The sequence below is a fragment of the Chiloscyllium punctatum genome, chromosome 43 (assembly GCF_047496795.1).
Source record: "Chiloscyllium punctatum isolate Juve2018m chromosome 43, sChiPun1.3, whole genome shotgun sequence".
Classification (NCBI taxonomy): domain Eukaryota; kingdom Metazoa; phylum Chordata; class Chondrichthyes; order Orectolobiformes; family Hemiscylliidae; genus Chiloscyllium; species Chiloscyllium punctatum.
Window position 1 is genome coordinate 38,399,909 of NC_092781.1, and position 9,177 is coordinate 38,409,085.

Below are 9,177 nucleotides of genomic sequence, written 5' to 3' on the forward strand. Positions count from 1 at the left end.
CAGAAAACGAACAGGAAATATAATCACCACACACCCCAGGAAGCCCATCCAGGACCAGCATATAAATAGGAAGCAGGAGACATCAGCTTCGCTTCACTTGGAGTTCGCCACTAATGATGTGGGTAATGAAACGTCTGGATATCAAACCTACATCTCAGCGAGTAAATCTACACCCTAGATAGATACATGCATGGATGGATAGATAGTTAGATAGATAGTTAGATAGATAGTTAGATAGATAGGTAGATAGATAGATAGATAGATAGATAGATAGATAGATAGATAGATAGATAGATAGATAGATAGATAGATAGATAGATAGATAGATAGATAGATAGATAGATAGATAGATAGATAGATAGATAGATAGATAGATAGATAGATAGATACATACTCATAAAAGGTGCCCGACAATATTTTGAGTGTAATTATCTCAAAGATGGAATCCTGAGACGAAAATGGAAACCACAGCAGGTAAGGGAAGAGTACAAATTGTCTGAACTCCACCAGATTTTGTTGACAGTAGCATGCAAACAGAAATTGGTACGGTTGGCACATGAATTACCGGCAGGAGTTCACTCAGTTGCACAGAAGTCTCAGGCTAAGCTGCAACACATTTCTATTGGCCTGGAATGCACAAGGATATTGTTAATTTTGGACGTCAATGTCAAAATGCCAATAAGGCAGTAATAAAACCGGAACGTTTGTTGCTGATTCCCACTTGCAAAGATCCGTCCATGTGGTTTCTGTTTGTGTGTGTCGATCCCTTCCCGATACCGAAAAGAGGGAACCAGTACTTACTAACGATAATGAACGTGTCTACCATATTTCCGGTATGCTATTGCAAAGTATTAAGGCAAAGCGTAGAAGAAGAGTTATAAGCTTATTCACGCGCTATGAACTACTCAGAGGGATTCACTCAAAACAAGTGTCTAATTTGAATTTTTGGGCTGTTCAATGAAATTATGGATATGTTAGGCACACAGCAGTCTAAAATCAAATGTGTGCCATACTGAATCCTAGGGAGCTTTAGAAAGGTGTCATCAGAGTCTGAAGGACACGTTAAAAGCGTGTTGTCAGGATTACTTGAATGATTGGCATAATGGTATCCGACTCCTGTTGTTTGCCATTAGAGATGCCCCAAATGAATCTAATCAGTTCGGACATGAAGTGAGAGGCCCTTTTAAATTATTTGAAAAGAAATGTACAGAAACTAAGTCAGACATGTCACACTTGGATTATGTATCGGAGGGGAGGGAGAGATTAAATCAGTTATGTGTGGTATTTAAACAGCACCTGAAGAGGGCACGGCATAGACTGATAAAACAAAAACTCTGAAATTCGGACGTTTTCCTGTGGGCTTGATGTATTAGTATTGTTACTAGTGGTAGAAATCCATTCAAAGCCAATTTTAATTGTCCCTAGCAAATTGAGAAATAGCTGAGCAGGTAATCTATCTGGTAATAAAGCCAGGTCGGAAAAAAATACTTGTTTCGCTTATGTCATGTGAATATGTTGAAATCAGTGAGACGGAACTGGTGAAATTGGCGACTCGCCTACTGAGGAATCAAATTGAGACGTTCTGGACTTTGATATGTCTCAAAATTCGTTAACAATGAGGAAGTCCGTTAGTAATGTTGTTGTTTATTGAACGACCTTCCTCACGAGCAAAGAACCCAGATGACAGGATGTTTGCAGCAGTATAAGTACATATCGAGAAGTATGTTGTGGAGGACGAATGCCATTATGCCTGAAGTAGACGTCGGAAATTCTGTTCCGACAAAGCAACACGTCTACAGGCTTAATGCTTTCAAAACCACACAGGGCCAGACCGAAGAGAATGCGATATTCAAGAAAGGTTACATCAAACTGAGTCAGACTGGGTGGGGTTCGCCAATCAAGTTCGTTCAAACTTGCAGGGATTCAATGACTTTGTGTGTATTACCGGAAGATTAACGTCGTATCAATATCTGACTTATACACAATACCCATTTTGGAGGACCATTGAGAGGATGCTGGACAAGCCAGTTGAATCACAAATGTTGACTCCCCCCGTGGTTATTAGCAGGTAGCTTTATCCAAGAAAGTGAAAGGAATGTTCGCATTTGTCAATCCAAATAGGCGATATCAATTCAAAATGATGCTCATTGGAAGGAAGGAAGCACCAATCACATTCCAAAGACGCATGAACAGATTTGTGACTGCATTAACAACGTAAGCCTTCTGTATAGATTATTTAGTGATCGTCAATGAGTCCTAGAAAGTCACATGGTGCATTTGGCAGATCTCTTTAAACGCTGAAGAGAAGCAAAACTAGTAATAAACCTAAAGAAAACAGAATTCGTAGAGGCAGCGGTGACATCCTTGGAACATAACTTCGGTCTTGGTAGATTGGTCCAAATGCATGCAAAGACGAAAACCATCGCTGAAATACCACAGCCGACCTGGAAGAAAGAAGTGCTTCGGTTTTTTTTTTCGAACTGAGCGCATTCGACCGCACATTTTTGCAAACTTCAGGAGCACAGTGACACCATTAACAGATTTGTTGAAGAACAACACACAAGTTCGGTGGACAGAGCAATGCCAAAAACAATTTGACAATGCAATCGCATTATTAACGACGGCATCAGCTTTAGCTGCATCAAACGTTTCAAAACCCTTCAAAGTTACATTCGATGCTAGCGATATAGGAGTGGATGTACACTGCTACAGGTCGATGATGATGGAATTGAACTGTCATTTGGTTGCCTTTCAAAGAAACTCAACACCCACCAGCAAAAATACTATGCCATCGAAACGAAGTTATTGAGTTTGCTAATGGCCATTAAATATTTTAATGTTTATGTGATGAACAATGTGTCAGAGGCGGTTTTGTACATGGATCACAAGCTTCTTACATATTTGGAACGATTTTTAGAAAATGAAATGAGACTATGTCATTGGGGTCTTAAGTTACTGAAATTACTTTCCAAATCTCACATGTTGCATATAGTATACATTGCGTATACATTGTGATAGTAGATGCGTTATTGCGAACTTAAAGGAAAGAAGTTTGAACAGATACCTATATATACTATATATATACAAATTTTGAAGAATGTCCAACGTATTTCATGCGAATACGATTAAGAATTCGAGAGAAAAGTGAAGCCACTTTTTCATTATGAAGGTTTTTTTTTAAATGGTGGAGGTGTTATGAACTTGACGGTATGGGTTCGAATTTTAAGTTAGTGTGACAGCTGAAAACCATGAAGCACCTGTAAGTAACTGTATTGGAAAGTTGAATATATGAAGCAGTTGGCTGTCAACTGGATACCTCAGTTGTTTTAACCACCATTTGAATTTGCCAACTGTTGAAATAATGCCCCAGAATACTAAACACAATCAAATGTGACTTTGAATCTTTGAGAATATCGAACCACTGAGATGAGCCGATATTTTTGTTAATCAGTGAAATTTGGTGAGCTCTCTATTGCTTGAATAGATAACGAGGTGAAGTGAGTTTTTGTGTGTGTCTGGTATAATTAACAGAGCGGTTTCCCGCTGTGTCGTAGCAACAATCAATGATACAGCACTGATGAGTGCTGCAGAACAATGGGATCCAGCGGTGTCGATTCACAGTTAATTGAAATTGGAATCACAGGTCAAGAGACTGTGAAGGAGCCTTTTGGCATGCTTCGTTGGTGGAACCATTGAGAAGACGATTTGGTTCGCCTTTTTGCAGTTTTGCAAAACATGGATGAAGCTACATTTGGAGAATTGTGTTTAGTACTGTCCTGCAGAGAGAATATCATTAAAGTGGAAAGAGTGGAGAAAAAGATTATTATGATGCTAACTAAATTGGAAAGCGAGTACAATTTTGTCTTATAAGGAAGGTTTTGACAGGTACGTGGATCAGTTAGGGATGGAAGGATATGAATTCAGCGCAGTCACGTGAGAGAAGTTTAGCTTTGAAAAATGACCAGCAACGACATGTTGGGCCGAAGGGCGTGTTGCCATGCTTTAAACCTTAATGATATGGGGATGGCGCTGTCTGGGAAACACTCAAGTTGACAGAATGTGACACTGCAGACAATGGTCCGACTGTTGCTTGATCTCTCTGGGAGAAATATTCAGGCGTCCAGTTTTACACTTTCCATGATAGAGTTAATAACACTCTATTTCAGACTTATTTTCAAATAAAACGATTTTGTTTTATTGTTCAGTTGAAGGTAATTGCAGTGATCAATAATTAAATTACCAGAATACACCGTGAATTATTACAGAAGTTAGCAAACACCGTAAACAACTGATTCATGTTCAGATCAGTGTACACACCATTTTACCATCAGCAAATACATTGAAAATCGATTTTAAACAGGTTGCATTCAGTTTCAGTACAACTGGGCTCCACCACTGACTCCAACACAGGGGGCATCTCCCATATTTGTCCAGAAAGCTTCCAGACTTGTTCTGGACGATTATTCACACAACCACTCGCAACCGAGCAGTTAAGGACATCCCTGATCAACTGGGAAGTGTATAGGGAAGACTGGAAATCGACTGGCACTGGGATCAGTTCAGATTCAAACATAGTCTCACAGTCATACAAATGACTTTCCAGAAAACCATGCTTCACAAGTTTATTGCTACTGATGACTTCTGTTGCATCACCGAGGCTCTGCAAATGTGTACCTTGGATCTGATCCTAAATGAAGGAGGTATGAAGGTGATAGACCCGTTCAGCGCATTTTTACTGAAATTGTGTTCCTCATAAACAATATCCAGTGCACGTCATTTCGACAATGTCAGTGCCAAAACAGAACCTTGCAGCCACATTCATGGCCAAGCATATTGCCAGGTCAACATCCTTGTTTCTGACTCAAGATTAAATTTTAAAAATAAATGTGTTCAGTATTGTCCTAAATATTAACAGCAAAATCACATCATTTATGTATTTAAAGAAACAGAATCCCAATAGTGTGGAAACAGGCCCTTCGGCCCAAGAAGTAAACATCAACCCTCCAAAGTGTAATCCACCCAGACACATTTCCCTATTTTATCCTCTGATTAATGGAGCCAAGCTACACAATTCTGAACACTATGCGCATTTTAACACGGCCAATTCAACTCAACTATACATCTTAAGATTTTGGGAGGAAACTCGTGTAGACACGGGGAGAATATGCAAACTACACTCAGGCTGGCATCGAACCAGGGTCCTGGTGCTGTAATGCAGCAGTGCTAAGCAGTGGTCCTCCACACCACCGAATGGCATGTCATAGAACATAGAACATAGAAGAATACAGCGCAGTACAGGCCCTTCAGCCCTCGATGTTGCGCCGATCAAAGCCCACCTAACCTACACTAACCCACTATCCTCCATATACCTATCCAATGCCCGCTTAAATACCCATAAAGCCTTCATCTTTGGATAATCCCTCATTTTTGCTTATCCAAGGTCAAACTAATATTAAATGCATGGACTTGGAAACGTACCATTACACATTCCTTGTATAACAGTAATGTGCTAATATTCACATATAATAATTTTCATGGCAACATTACCATTGTCCCCAAATGTTCTCGATTCCAGGTACGAATACCTTTTAAATTCTTCTGTCCATCTCACAGCTCAGTAATGTGGGAAATGATAGTCAGTGTACATGTCATGCTAGGTACGTAGGTCTTTCCTCTGCCAGACTAGCAATATATTTCAAAAAAATATCCTATTCACTGTTCACAACAACCAAGGAACTGACTGGACCCGATCAGCCTTCATTCGCGAAACCCAGACCTGTGTCTGACATGAGAAATGTTTGCTCTTTTTTTATTTCTAATTAATTATGAGACGAAGGCGTTGCTGGTTAGACCAGTATTGATTGTCCTTTCCCTGGTTTCCCCTGAGAAGGTGTTGGTGAGTTGCCTTCTTGAACTGTTGTGGCCTGTAAGCTCTGGGAAGACTTAGAATGCGATAAGGGAGGCTATTAAACCAGTGACATTGATTGAACAGCGACATATTTTCATGAAAGGATAGTGAGTGCTTTGGAACAGAAGGTAACCATATAATGTGCCATTAAATTGAAACGTACGATGGAAGGATCCTTGATGAATTTCTGCAGACCACGTGATAGAACGTAGTCGTTGCTACTACTGAGCGGTCAGTGGATCAGGGGTGAATCTGCACTCATCCAGGTAAATGGGACTGATGTATAAAATGGTTAGATGCGGAACAATTCTCATAATGCACTGTCTCCATCTTCTTACCAGGATATGGACAGTACCGGTTTCGATACACAGAAAAGCCACACCTAAATGAACCTGTCTAGAATTTCTGACCACGTTCAGCATGAGTAAATCAGATCAGCGCTGTCTGCAGCAAGGACTCCCAGGACAGGAACAACACTGGATAAGTTACAAGTTAAAAAAACATCTAAACTCTCCGACATGAAGCACACTCGGGACAAGTGAGCCACAGCATCTGAGTTAAATTGAAACTCACTCTTGCTATGGACCAAATCAGAGCTCCTCAAAACATTACAAGAAGATCGCCCAGACCGGAATTTCTTGAGCTTTTTAAACAAATGTAAGGTGGCTATTCCAAGAGTAATGTGGGTTGTCAAGGTACTCTGGTTTATAAAAGCAGCAGAAGGTATTTACAAAGTAAAGAATGACACACATGCAAAATTCAGCAGAATATAGAATGACTTAAAATATATAAAAACAAAATTGACTCTATTGCAACTTAATGGCGCTGTTGCAATTTCGAACATCCACACTCCTTGGAAAACAGGTATATTCAAACGCAGGATCTTACAGGAGAGAAATGGAAGAGAGAATCAGTAAGAAAATCTCTGATAATCCAGCAACCTTTTTCCACAGCAGCTTTCCTTGACCTGGAGCATTAAACCTAAACCAATAAAAAATAAAACGCTGAACTGGGAGGACTGGTCACTTTTCTTTCATCGCACAAATGTTTTAAAAATCAACCAAATCTAAAAAAAAATTCCCTGATTGTTTCCTGAGGTAGTATCTGTTAGTCATTATTAAAGTAGCCAATTCAGATATTTCGGCAACTCTGTCATTGGGACACTAGTTCAAGAAGACGAGAACGAAAAACTCTCTTTGACGGAGCAACTTCATCACGTTCTGCACTGACCACATCAAACGCTAAATAACAGTTACATCACATGCTTAGGTATTGAATAGAACTTATGGGGCATAAGTAGCGCACCTGAAACCGAGTACTTTTTCTAATACTCGGAACATGTCCAGCCTCTAAACCTTTATTCTGAAAGTAAGACTACTTTCATGCTTTTAAACTGTCAGTACAGCTCTGTCGACTCTATGCCCCACCGAATACTCCTAGGACATACGCAGCACAATTCTCAAATTAAAACTCCTTTCATACTTGCCGCATCAAATATTCCCAGCACAGGTACAATATATGTTTGGATCATCATCTACACTGTTATTAAACAAACACTCCAGGACAGGTGCAGCACGGGCTTAAATACAGAGTGAACCCCCTTTTCAAATTTCCAAACCATGTTCACTGAAGGGTTTTATATTCCTTAAATCATCAGCCCACCCTGCCTATATCAACCACTGAAGCACAGGCACAGCACAGCGTTAGTTTTAGATTAATATCTTCATTTACACTGTCGTCATCAACCAATCTAAAGGCAGTTTCAGCACAAGGTTAGATGTTAATTGAATTTCCACTATTCCTGTCCCCATCAAACCGTTCCAGAACTGGAACAGACCAAGCTAGATACAAACGTGAATCTCCAAATACACTGGTCAATGGTCAAATTTGCGGGACATGTTTGGCATGTGTTAGTCATTGAACAATTCACACCACGCACTTTATCTGTCAAGGACTTCCTGGACAGAGACTGTTCAGTGTGAGATACAGAGTAAAGCTCAGTCTATTTCCCCCCCAATACACTCTAAAACAGATGCATACCGGGATGAGAGACAGAATAAAGCTGCGGGAACACTGAAGGATGCTTACAGAACGGAGGTAGACACAGAGTAAAGCTCCTACTACACTCGGTATTTTCACGTTCCCAGTCTGTGTTCAGCATACACTGAGGTATTGATTAAATCAACACACAAACTTCCAGCAAGAAATCCATTGGGACAGGAACAATATTGAGTAACATATTCAGACACATACAGCATGCTGTTACATTGAAATCACCTTCATCGACGCTCTCCTCCATCAAACACTCCCAGGGTTTGAGATACCCACAGCATTCGATACAGAGTAAAGCAGACTACACGGCAACCGTCGAACACTTATGGGAACGTACACCATTGGGGTAAAAACAAGTTAAAGCTTCCTCAAAGCTGTTCATATCAAACATTCTAAGGAGGGGGTGAAGACAAATTAAAATACAAGTTAAAGCTCATTCTCTGCTGTCATCTGGTTGGGTACAAATTAAATCCTCAGCTATTGTCTTCATCAAGCTCTATCTGGACAGATACAGAACAGCTTTTGATACATGTTAGGTATTCCGTTACTCTGTGCCCATTAAACAATCTCAGGGTAGGTACGGAACGGGGTCGATACTTTTTAAAGTTCTGTCTACACGAGCCCCATGAAACATTGAAGGACAGCTAAGTGCGATATTGGGAAGATAATAAAGCTCCATCTGTATTAATGTCCATCACACACTTACAGGACACTTTCAGCAAAGTGCCAGAGAAAGAATAACGGTAATTGTGCACTTTCCATCTCATGTATGCCAGAATAGCGAAAGCATCGACTTCGATATGAAGGAGACTTCCTGCTGTACTGGCCTTTGTCTAAAACACAGGCCCGGGTGAGCATGGGTACGAGTTGATTAAATCACATCGCACACTGTGTCAACCAACTCTGCTCGAAAACGGACAGTGGTTAGAATGAAACTCACGCTGCACTGTCCCCATCAAACACTCCCAGGACAGGCACAGCATGGGGTTAAACCTTTCCCCACGCGAGCACTTTATGTATGCCTGGGTCATGCTCAACATGGAGTTGGATATTCATTAAAACATGCCATACCCTGTCTCCATAAAAATCATCCAGGACAGGTACAACACGGTGTTAGTTCAAATTTAATGCTTCTTCTTATACTGTTCCCATCAAACACTCCTCGGACACATACGGAGCACATTTGGATCTCCCACGTCAATGTCGCAATCAGCCAG